The sequence below is a fragment of the Enhydra lutris genome, unplaced genomic scaffold (genome assembly GCF_002288905.1).
Source record: "Enhydra lutris kenyoni isolate GAN:26980312 unplaced genomic scaffold, ASM228890v2 scaffoldscaffold92, whole genome shotgun sequence".
NCBI classification, from domain to species: Eukaryota; Metazoa; Chordata; class Mammalia; order Carnivora; family Mustelidae; genus Enhydra; species Enhydra lutris.
The window spans coordinates 1,879,860-1,890,898 of NW_019154176.1; positions in this window are offsets into that span (position 1 = coordinate 1,879,860).

Genomic DNA, 11,039 nt, shown 5'->3' on the forward strand with positions numbered 1-11,039 from the left:
TTTTTTTTAAGGGCGGGCAGGAGGGGCAGGGATAGAGAGAGACTTAAGCAGGCTCCATGCCCAGGGCTGAGCACCACCTAGGGCTCAATCTCATAATCCTGAGATTATGACCTCAGTGGCAATCAAGAGTCAGACGCTTAACCGACCGAGCCACTTAGGTGCCCCCAAGTTTACGGTTAATGCAACACCTGTACTACTCTAGAAATGTTCTTGGTCGCAACTGCAGGTGACTGTGAAGTGAAGCTGTGGAAGAACCCGGAACGGTCAGGAGACACAGGCCCCTCAAGCAGAGTCACCCCTGCTGCCCCACGAGCGTCAGCTAGGCACCAACCAGCACAGCTTCACAATAGTCTCCAAACCTCCCGTGATGTCAAAAAAGAGAACGCTGCTTTGTTCTAATCCCAGGACTTCAGGGGCCCTGCTGTCCCTAAACCTCCCTCCCTGTGTTTGTGGCACAGGCCACCTTGAGGTTTCAGCTGCCCATGTGCCAACTAAGCCCAGGTTCCCTTCCTTCAGAGCCTCCCTGCAGGGTGAATTTGGAGGCAACCCCCCAAGGCCCAGGCCAACTCCCTTCTGGACTAGGACTCACCCTACAGAGTACCGGCTGGTGGTCTGTGCGAAATGGAGATCCCTGACAGGCCCTCCACAGTCCCAAGTTTCCCTTTGTAAACATGGCCCCCAGAATGCAATGGGGTCCAACGTTTAAAAAGTGGCAGAAACACGGTGGATTCCCTCCTTCCCGAAAGCACCCAGACGCAGGAGGTGGTGCCCTCCTTTGTCAGAGGCCACACCACCTGATTATCTTGAAGACACAGAAATGGGTTCTGGAACGTCTTAACGTCGTCTTGCAACAGCATCTAGTGCTTTCCTGAGTCCACAAAGTGATCTCTCTGTGGCTGTGAGACCTGGAGTCTAAGGTTCTGAGGCTGCCACGCTCCCCACCAGCAGACGTTAACTAGGATGGACAGCCATCAAGGCCTCGGTGAGGACAGGCCAACATGGCTGACCAGAGTGAGGTCTGCGCACAGATGAGACCTCAGGTGGGCATGGATACCATACTGAGGAGAACACAGCAGAGGACATGGCAGCAGAGGGAGGAGACCACTAGTCTGTGTTCCCCTCAGTGAATCCTCCACAGAGAAGCAAAACGCGGGGCACCTGAGTGGCTTAGTTGGTTAAGTGTCTGACTTGGGTTTCTGCTCAGGTCATGCTATCAGGGTCATGTTCTCAAGGTCATAGGAAATCATGCCTGGCATGGGGCTCTGTGCTCAGCAGAGAATCTGCTTGAGATTCTCTCTCCTTCTGCCCCTCCCGCCCTCAAATAAACAAGTAAATCTTAAAAAGAAAAGCAAAATGAGGACATGTAATGTCATGAGGGGTGTGTTTCTAGATGCAGTTACAGCAGCGCGAGGGGCTGGCCCACAGTAGCTCCAGCTGTCATGGGCCCCAACTCACCTCTCGAGGCTCCTGAGTTGCGTTCTTTTAGACATGACCTTGTATGGTTTCTGCTCAGGAAGTGTGAAGTCACTGGGCCATCAGGAAGGGCACATGGATCCTCCTTTGGGAGTTGGTTTGTTTGGGGGCCAGACGACACCCCTCTGCCACATGGGAAGGAGACGAGAACAATTTACTCGGCTCTGATCAAGCCAAGCAGACATGGTCCCTGTGATGAGGTGGGGGCGTGAGTGTCTGTGAGGCGAGTTAGTCAACAAGGGTCAATCTCCAATGTATCAGGTGCTCTAGTGGGTGCTGCAGTGAGTGACAGGGAGCAAATATCCTTGTCCCCTTAAGGTTGACATTCTAGAAGACCAGAACTACAAGTAAGATACCTAATGTATCTTAGGTGGTAGTCCTAAGGAGGGAGAGAAAACTTCAGGGGAATCCAGAGGGCCTGGGCTGGCCATTTCTGGGCCATTATCTCTGGGGTCTGTGAATTTGGGTATTTGTGTGCGTCCCCACAAATGTGTCATGACCGTCTGCAATTCCCTATGTCAGCCTGAAGGTATGCATGTCTGTTCTCTGGAACCTGGAACGCTCTCATTTTTTATTCTTGCCTAATTGCCCTTGTACCACCTCCATAACCACATCGAAATGAACTGGTGAGAGCAAACTTTTTTTGTCTTTTTTTCTGATCTTAGAAAGCTTTTATTTTTTCACCATCAAGTATTTGTTAGCTCTAGGTTTTTCCTTGATTACCGATTTCATGCTAACGTAGCTTTTTGAGGTAGTTTATCACAGTTAATTGAGTGTTTTCCTTGTGAGGGTGTGTTGAACTTTGTCAACTGCTTGTTTGTGTTTATTGAGATGATTCTCTAGTTTTTTACATTTATTCTATGAATGGTCCGTTACATTAATTCCTTTTCAGATGTAAAACCAACATTGCTTCCATGGTTTGAATCCCAAGTAGTCATGATGTTTAGGTCATTTTATATATTGCTGGGATCAGCTGATTAGTATTTTATTGTGGCTTTTCTCATGTACCTAAAAGGAAGTATTTGTGTACTGTATTATAATGTTGTGTATAGTATAAAATCATCCAATATGGTATGGCGTATACTTTTACAGAATATTATCAGCCATAATGGGTATCATTACCATGTCTGTCCACAGAATTATTTAAATAAGCCATTCACATACCTCCATGGCATATAGGAAAACCTCACCAATTTGATTCTGCAAAGCCCACCTCCCTTTGCCCTCGTTGGTTTTCTCTGCTCCAGAGTAGAACTGAAGTGTCAATATATGTTTCCAAAAATTGAAGTAATTTATTAGCCTGAGATTGAAACGAGTCTGTCCAGTTTGATTTTTATTATTTGTGCCAAGACATATGGGATCCTCTTTTGTATTTGAGTCATTATGAGGCACGATTATCCTAGAGTGCTTTATCCCAAAGGGGTGACCTTGGATAAGGAGTTCTCCCAGGCAGCTAGATCATTGGCAATCCTAAAGGTCTGTAAAAATGTGGAGATAAAGTAGACTGTTGGCCAGGACCTCCAGCATGTTTTTTTGGAGTATGATTAATCCTGCTGCCACTAGGTCCTGTCTTTGATCAGGGATGGCCTAGTTAAGGACAGAGAGCAGCAACTCTCCCATGTTCTCCATCACATGTGCTGGTGATATGCTACCACGGATATTACAACAGGTGCAAGATATATTCTTAATAGCAGAGCAAAGCTTATTTCAAAATGTAAATGACATTACCTTTGCAAATCAAAGAGAAGAAAAATACGGACTTTAAATTGCTTCGCGGAAAAGATAAGAAACAAATTACGTTGTTATCTATAGGAGCATGGGGAGACTAGATGTCAATGCCAGAAGACATGCTGGGAGTGTCTTTAGGTGCATTTCTACATCTCAGTTTAAGTTTTTGAACTTGATAATCATAATAAACAATTCATGATAAGAAATTTGTCTTACCCATATATTTCTTCACATTATACATATTGATTTATAGATCACTTATAGTTATATTTATTGATCACATCAATATAGATAAAAAGAGAAAAGATTCAAATTCATACAGTCAGGAAGAGGGACATTGCTACCGACATTATGGAGATAAAAGGATGGTGAAAGGATTTAATGAGCAATTGTCTAGCAACAAACTAGATAACTCAGATGAAATGGACAAATTCCTTAAAACAACAAACTACTGAAACTACCTCGAGAATAAATGGGAAGGGGCGCCTGGGTGGCTCAGATGGTTGAGCATCTGCCTTCCGCTCAAGTCATGATCTCCAGGTCCTGGGATGGAGCCCATGTTGGGCTCCTGGCTTGCCCGGGAGTCTGCTTCTCCCTCTCCTTCTGTCTCTCCCCCTGCTTGTGCTTGCTTTGTCTCTCTCTCTCTCAAATGAATGAATAAAATCTTAAAAAAAAAAAAAAAGAATAAGTGGGAAATCTGAACATCTCTATAACAAGTAAGGAGGTTGAATTAGTAAACAAAGAACCACCACAAATTAAGCCTAGGCCCATATGGCTTCAATGCAGAATTCTCCAGAATATTCAAAGATTATTTAATACCAATCCTTCACAACTCTTTTAAAAATTTAAGTGAAGTGGTGCCTGGGTGGGTCAGTTTGTTAAGCGTCTGCATTTGGCATAGGTCATGATCTTAGGGTCCTAGGATAGAGCCCCACATTGGGCTTTCCTGCTCAGTGGGGAGCCTGCTTCTCCCTTTCCCTCTGTCCCTCTTCCCTGCTCATGCTCTTGTTCTCCCTCTCTCTCAAAGGAATAAATACAAAATCTTAAAAAATAATACAGAATATGGAAACAACCTAAGTGTCCTTCAATAGGTGAATAGATAAAGATGTGGTATATATACATGATGAAATAATACTCAGCCATAATAAAAGAATGAAATCTTGCCATTCATGACAACATGGATGGACACAGAGAACAGTATCCTAAGTGAAATACGTCAGACAGAAAAAGACAAATCCCAGGGGTGCCTGGGTGGCTCAGTGGGTTAAGACTCTGCCTTCGGCTCGGGTCATGATCACAGGGTCCTGGGATCAAGCCCCGCATCAGGCTCTCTGCTCAGCAGGGAGCCTGCTTCCCCCTCACTCTCTGCCTGTCTCTCTGCCTACTTATGATCTCTCTCTGTCAAATAAATAAATAAAACCTTAAAAAAAAAGACAAATCCCATATGATTTCACTTATATGTGGAATGTAAAAAAAAAAATGAACAGACAACATTTTTTTTTGGTTGAGAAACAGACTCATAAAGAATAAACCAGTGTTTGCCAGAATGGAGGGTGTTGAGGGAACAGGTGAACTAAATGAAGAGGATTAAGAGCTACAAACTTTCAGTTGCAGAATGAGTAAATCAGTGGGATGAAAAGCACAACAGCAGGAAATTAAGTCAATAACTTGTTATGGTGATGCATGGTAACTACACCTTTCTGAATGAGCATTTTGTAATGTATATAATTGTTGCATCACTGTGTTGTACACCTGAAATTATATGGAAGCCATACTTCAATTTAAAAAATTGTACAAGTACAGGTGCACATGGCTGGCTCAGTTGGTAGTGCATGGGACTCTTGATCTCAGGGTCATGAGTTCAAACCCCATGTTGGATGTGGAGCCTACTAAAAAGAAAAAACAAGAAAAAACTGGGCATGTACAAAAACAGTTATAAAGGAAAGAACATGTCACATTTACTTTGTAAACCCACAAACCCAATCCAGCATTATATATGAAAATTCTACAACATGACCAAGTGGGATTTATTCCAAAGATGAAAACTTGGGTTAGTATCTGAAAATCCATTATTGTCATAATGAAGGATATCAACAGAGTAAAAATGGCAAGATTTTCTCAATAGCCTCAGAGAAAATAGGCAAAATCCAATATGCTTTTTAAGTTAAAGCATTCAGCATACTAGAAAAGAAGGAAATGAAATAATCTCATTATGAGCATCTGTGGGAAAATCCAAACCAATATTATTTTTAGTAATGAAGGACTGGATACTTGCCCCTGAAAGCAAGGAACAAAAGAATATCTGCTCTTGCCACTTATGTTTGGGAATGTACTGACAATATTAGCCAAAACTATTATCCAAGAAAAGGAAACAATGCATTCAGATTGGTTAGGAAGATGTAAAACTATCTCTCTTCCTATAGATATATCTTGTTTTTAGAAAACTCTAAGGAATCCACTAAAAACAAAAAACAAAAAACCTCTTAGAATGGATAATTGAGTTCAGCAAGTTGGTTGGATACAAGATTAATACGGAAAAATGAACTGTAGTTCTGAACACTTGTAAGGCATTATTTGATAACGAAATTAAGAAATGCACTTACAATGAAATCAAAAGGAATAAAATACTTAGGGATAATTTAGCAAAAGAAATACAAGTGAATACTCAGAAAGTATAAAACATGAATGAAAGAAATTAATAAATGTGTAAATAAACAGGAAAATGGATCAGAAGACTAAACATTGTTGAAATAGCACTAGCCCCTGAATGATCTAGAGACTCAACACAATACCTATCACGACCCCAGTTTATCCTCCCTTACAGAAATTATCAAGATGGTTTTTTAAATTATATGGAATTGCAAGGGAACCAGAATAGACAAAGTACTCTTGGAAAAGAAAGAGTGGTAGGACTAACATTCCTGATTTCACAACTTTGAAATATGCAGTAGTAATCGAGAGAGTGTGGTACTGACATAAGGATAGATTGATCTATTGATCTGTGGAGTAGATTGAGATTTGAGAAATAAACCCATACATCTATAGTCAAGTGATTTTTTTGAAAGAAAAATAAAAATGAAGAACAAGGCGAGAATATTCTCAGAAGCTTGTGCTAAGCCATATGCAAAAGAAGTTGTATCCTTACAGGACACCACATACAATGATTTTTCAGAAAGGATAAAGATCTAAACATAAGCTTAAATGATAACACAGTTATGTAAAACATAGGAAACAATTCTTGAATTATATTTGGCAAAGCATTGGTAGCTAAGACACCAACAGCAAGAATGGGGGAAAATAAGTAATTTGGACTTCATCAAATTAATGACTTTCGTGCTTCAAAGGACACGGTCAAGAAAGTGAAAACACACTTTGGAACCCCCATTGCACTATTGATGAGAATATAGAATTGTGTCGATGGTATGTAAAACAACACAGCAGTTCCTCAGATTACCAGCTGAGTTATCCTATGGTCTAGCAGTTCTCCTGGGTGTTGAAGTAGAATTGAAAGCAGACTCAAATAGATATCCACTAGTGTTCTTATTAACATTATTCACACTAGCCCAAAGGTGGATATAACTCAAGCACCCATTAAGAGTTCAATGGGTTAAAATGTTTGCATATACATATATCAGAGTAACATTCAACTTGAAAAAGAAAGGAAGAGGTGCCTGGGTGGCTCAATTGGTTGGACATCTGCCTTCAGGCATGGGTCATCATGGGGGATGGGGTCTGTGTATTGGGCTCCTTGCTCGGTGGCGGGGAGTCTGCTTCTCTCTTTCTCTCTCCCTCTGCCTCTCTCCCTGCTCGTGCTCTCTCTCTCTCTTCCTCTGATAAATAAATATTTAGAGGAAGAAAGAAAGAAAGCAAATCTGATACATGCTGCAGCATGGATGACCCTTAAGGACCCTAAGTGAAATCAGCCTGTAAAAAAGGTCAAATACTCTACGGTTCAACTTGCAATAGGTGCTGAGTTATCTGGTTCACAGACACGAAAAGCAGAATGGTTTTGCCAGGACTGGAGTAAGGGAAGAATGAGGAGTTGTTCTCCAATAGGATAGAGTTTCGGTTTTGGCAAATGAAAATTGTTATGAGATTGGCTTCCTAATGTCAATATACTTCCCATGACTGAAGTATATACTTTAAAAATGTTTAAAAGGTAAATTTTATCGTATATGTTTATTATCAGCATTAAAAGTAAAACTTTTAGAGACACCTGGGTGGCTCAGTCAGTTAAGCAACTGACTCTTGATTTTGGCTCTAGTTGTGATCTCAGGGTCGTGTTATCCAGTCCTGTGATGGGTTCTGCACAGGGTGTGGAGTCTGCTTAAGGTTCTCTCTTCCTCTCCCTCTGCCCCTCCCCCTGCTTGTGCTTAATAAATAAATAAATAAATAAATACTATATAAATACTTTTTCAAAAAATATTTTATTTATTTTTGACAGAGAAAGACACAGCGAGAGAGGGAATAGAAGCAAGGGGAGTGGGAGAGGGAGAAGCAGGCTTCCCACTGAGCAGGGAGCCCAAATTCGGGGCTCGATTCCAAAACCCTGGGATCATGACCTGAGCTGAAGGCAGCCGCTTAAGGACTGAGCCACCCAGGGGCCCCTAAATACTTTTTTTAAAAAGATTTATTTTATTTTATTTATTTGAGAGAGAGAGAGAGAGAGAGAGAGAGAGCATGAGAGGGGAGAGGTCAGAGGGAGAAGCAGACTCCCCACTGAGCAGGGAGCCTGATGTGGGACTCGATCCTGGACTCCAGGATCATGACCTGAGCCTAAGGGTGTTGCTTGACCAACTGAGCCATCCAGGCGCCCTAAATAAATTCTTTTTAAAGTAAAGTAAAATTTTTAACTCAAGAGAGGGGGGAAAAAACCCACAACCCAGAGAGTGGAATAAAGTTTTGCAAATCATCTGTCTGATAAGGAACTTGTATCGAAAATATCTAAGGACTTCTTATATTTAATTATAAAAAGTCAAATAACTCCATTCTTCCAAGGAAGACAGATAAATGGTCAAGAGCATATGCCCGGATGCTGGACATCATGACTCAACAAGGAAATGGAAATCAAAAGCCCAGTGAGATACCTCTTTACGACCACTAGGATGTCTGGAATGCACAGGGAGGTAATAACAGGTTTTATCAAGGATATGTGAAGATGTTTGAATCCTCATATATGATGGTGGGAATATAAAATGCTATCGCCACTCCGGAGAAAGGTCTGAGAGTTCCTGAAATACTAAAGCTAGAATTACTGCGTGAACCATCAATTCCACTCCTAGGTATATGTCCAGGAAAAATGAAAACCCATGTTAGAAAAAAAAACTTGTACTAAATTTTATAGCAACATTATTCCTAGTAGCTAAAGGGCGATCACAATCCAAATGTCTGTTAATGGATGAATTAATAAATGCAAAGTGTTTGATCCATCCCCTGGAATATTATTTGGCCAAAAAAGCAAACGAAATGTTGATATATGATATATTATGATTGTCCCTTGAGAAAATTATACTGTGGTCACAAAGACGGTTGAGCGGCCAATTCTCAAACCTGACTCAGGTCATGATCTCAGGGTCCTGGAATTGAGCTTCCCACTCGGCAGGGAGTCTGCTCGAGGAATTCTTTCCCTCTTCCTCTACCCCAACTCATGCTGTCTTTCTGTCTCTCTCTAAAGTCAATTAACCAACCTTTATAAAAATGTAAGGAATGTGGGAAAGCCTTAGAGATCTGTCAAGCTTTTGAGTAACATATGATCATTCACACTAGACCTTATAAATGTAAGGAATGTGAGAAATGCTTCCTTTCTCCCACTGTATTTTGAAAACATGAAAGGAGTCACACTGGACAGAAACCCTACAAATGTAAACATGTGATAAATCCTTCAGTTACCACTCTTCCATAAAATTACATAAAGGGGGGTTGCCTGGTGGTTCAGTCGTTAAGTGTCTGCCTTTGGCTCGGGTCATGGTCTCAGGGTCCTGGGATCAAGCCCCGCATCAGGCTCTCTGCTCAGCAGAGAGTCTGCTTCCTCCTCTCTCTCTGCCTGCCTCTCTGCCTACTTGTGATCTCTCTGTCAAATAAATAAATAAAATCTTTAAAAAATTACATAAAGGGACTCATACCAGAGAGAAACCCTGTGAACATAAACAATGTGGTAAAGCTTACAGATATTATCAAGTTTGCAACACATGAAAGGACACACTAGAGAGAAGCCCCATGAGTGTAAGGAATGTGGAAAAGGCTTCAGATGTTGTACAACTGGATATCAACAACCAAAGCTGTAAAAGACATAGGGGTACCTGGGTGGTTCAGTTGGTTGGACATCCAACTTTTTTTTTTTAAGATTTTGTTTATTTATTTGTCAGAGAGAGAGAGAGAGCGAGCGAGCACAGGCAGACAGAGTGGCAGGCAGAGGCAGAGGGAGAAGCAGGTTTCCTGCCGAGCAAGGAGCCTGATGCGGGACTCGATCCCAGGACGCTGGGATCATGACCTGAGCCGAAGGCAGCTGCTTAACCAACTGAGCCACCCAGGCGTCCCTGGACATCCAACTCTTGATTGTGGCTCAGGTCATAATCTCAGACTCATGAGATTGAACCCCACATTGAACTCCACACTGAACATGGAAGCTGCTTAAGACTTTTCTCTCCCTCTGCCCCTTCCCCTCTGCTCATGTGGACATGTGCTCGCCCTCTTAAACAAACAAAAAAGATACAAAAGGACAAAGACAGGACCACTATTCCACACAGGTCTTTTTTGCTGAAGGACCATGTCTTAGTGTTAACCTTGAATGTCCCTTGTCTACCAGGCACTCTAGACTAAAAATATATGTAATAAGCACAAAATCAATCAAGGCATTCTACAGTCCTGGTGCTTTTAATTTTACGGGGAAAGAGACTTTTTTTTAAAAAAAGATTTTATTTATCTGCCTGACAGACGGAGATCACAAGTAGGCAGAGAGAGAGAGAGAGAGGAGGAAGCAGGTTCCCCGCTGAGCAGAGAGCTTGATGCAGGGCTTGATCCCAGGACCCTGAGATCATGACCTGAGCTGAAGGCAGAGGCTTTAATCCACTGAGCCACCCAGGCTCCCTGAAAGAGACATTTTTAACAAATGATAAAGCTTGGTTTATAAGCCAGAAATAAGAGTTTGAAGGCAAATTCACAATGGCATGTGAGATAGTGGGTGCAGAGTCTGCTTAGGATCCTCTCCCTCTCCTTCTGCCCCTCTACCCCCCCCCACCCACACACACCCTCTTTAAAATAAATAAATAAAGCTTTTAAAAAATTAAAACACTAAGAATTAATATAATCCACGTTCTGTGACAACAATGAAATTAAATTAAAAATCAATAACTTGGGGCACCCGGGTGGTACAGTTGGTTAAGTCACCAACTCTTGGTTTCAGCTCAGATGGCTCAGGTCATGATCCCAGGGTCCTGGGATCAAGCCCCACTTCAGGCTCCCTGCTCAATGGGGAGCCTGCTCTTCCCTCTCCAACTGCCTGCCACTCCCCCTACTTGTGCTCTCTCTTATTCTGTCAAATAAATAAAATCTTTTTAAAAAGGAGCGTTTATAGCTGTAACTGCCTATACTAGCAAAGAAGAAATATCTCAAATCAATAATATAACCTTTCACCTTAACACAGTTGTAAGGATGAGCAACCAAGCCAAAGCAATGAGATTAGGAAAATAATAAATATTAGAGAAGAAATTAGTGAAAGAATAGAAATACCATAGAGAAGGGGTGCCTGGGTGGCTCAGTTGGTTAGGCGTCTGCCTTCAGCTCAGGTCATGATCCCAGGGTTCTGGGATCAAGCCCCAAATTAGGCTCCCTGATCAGCA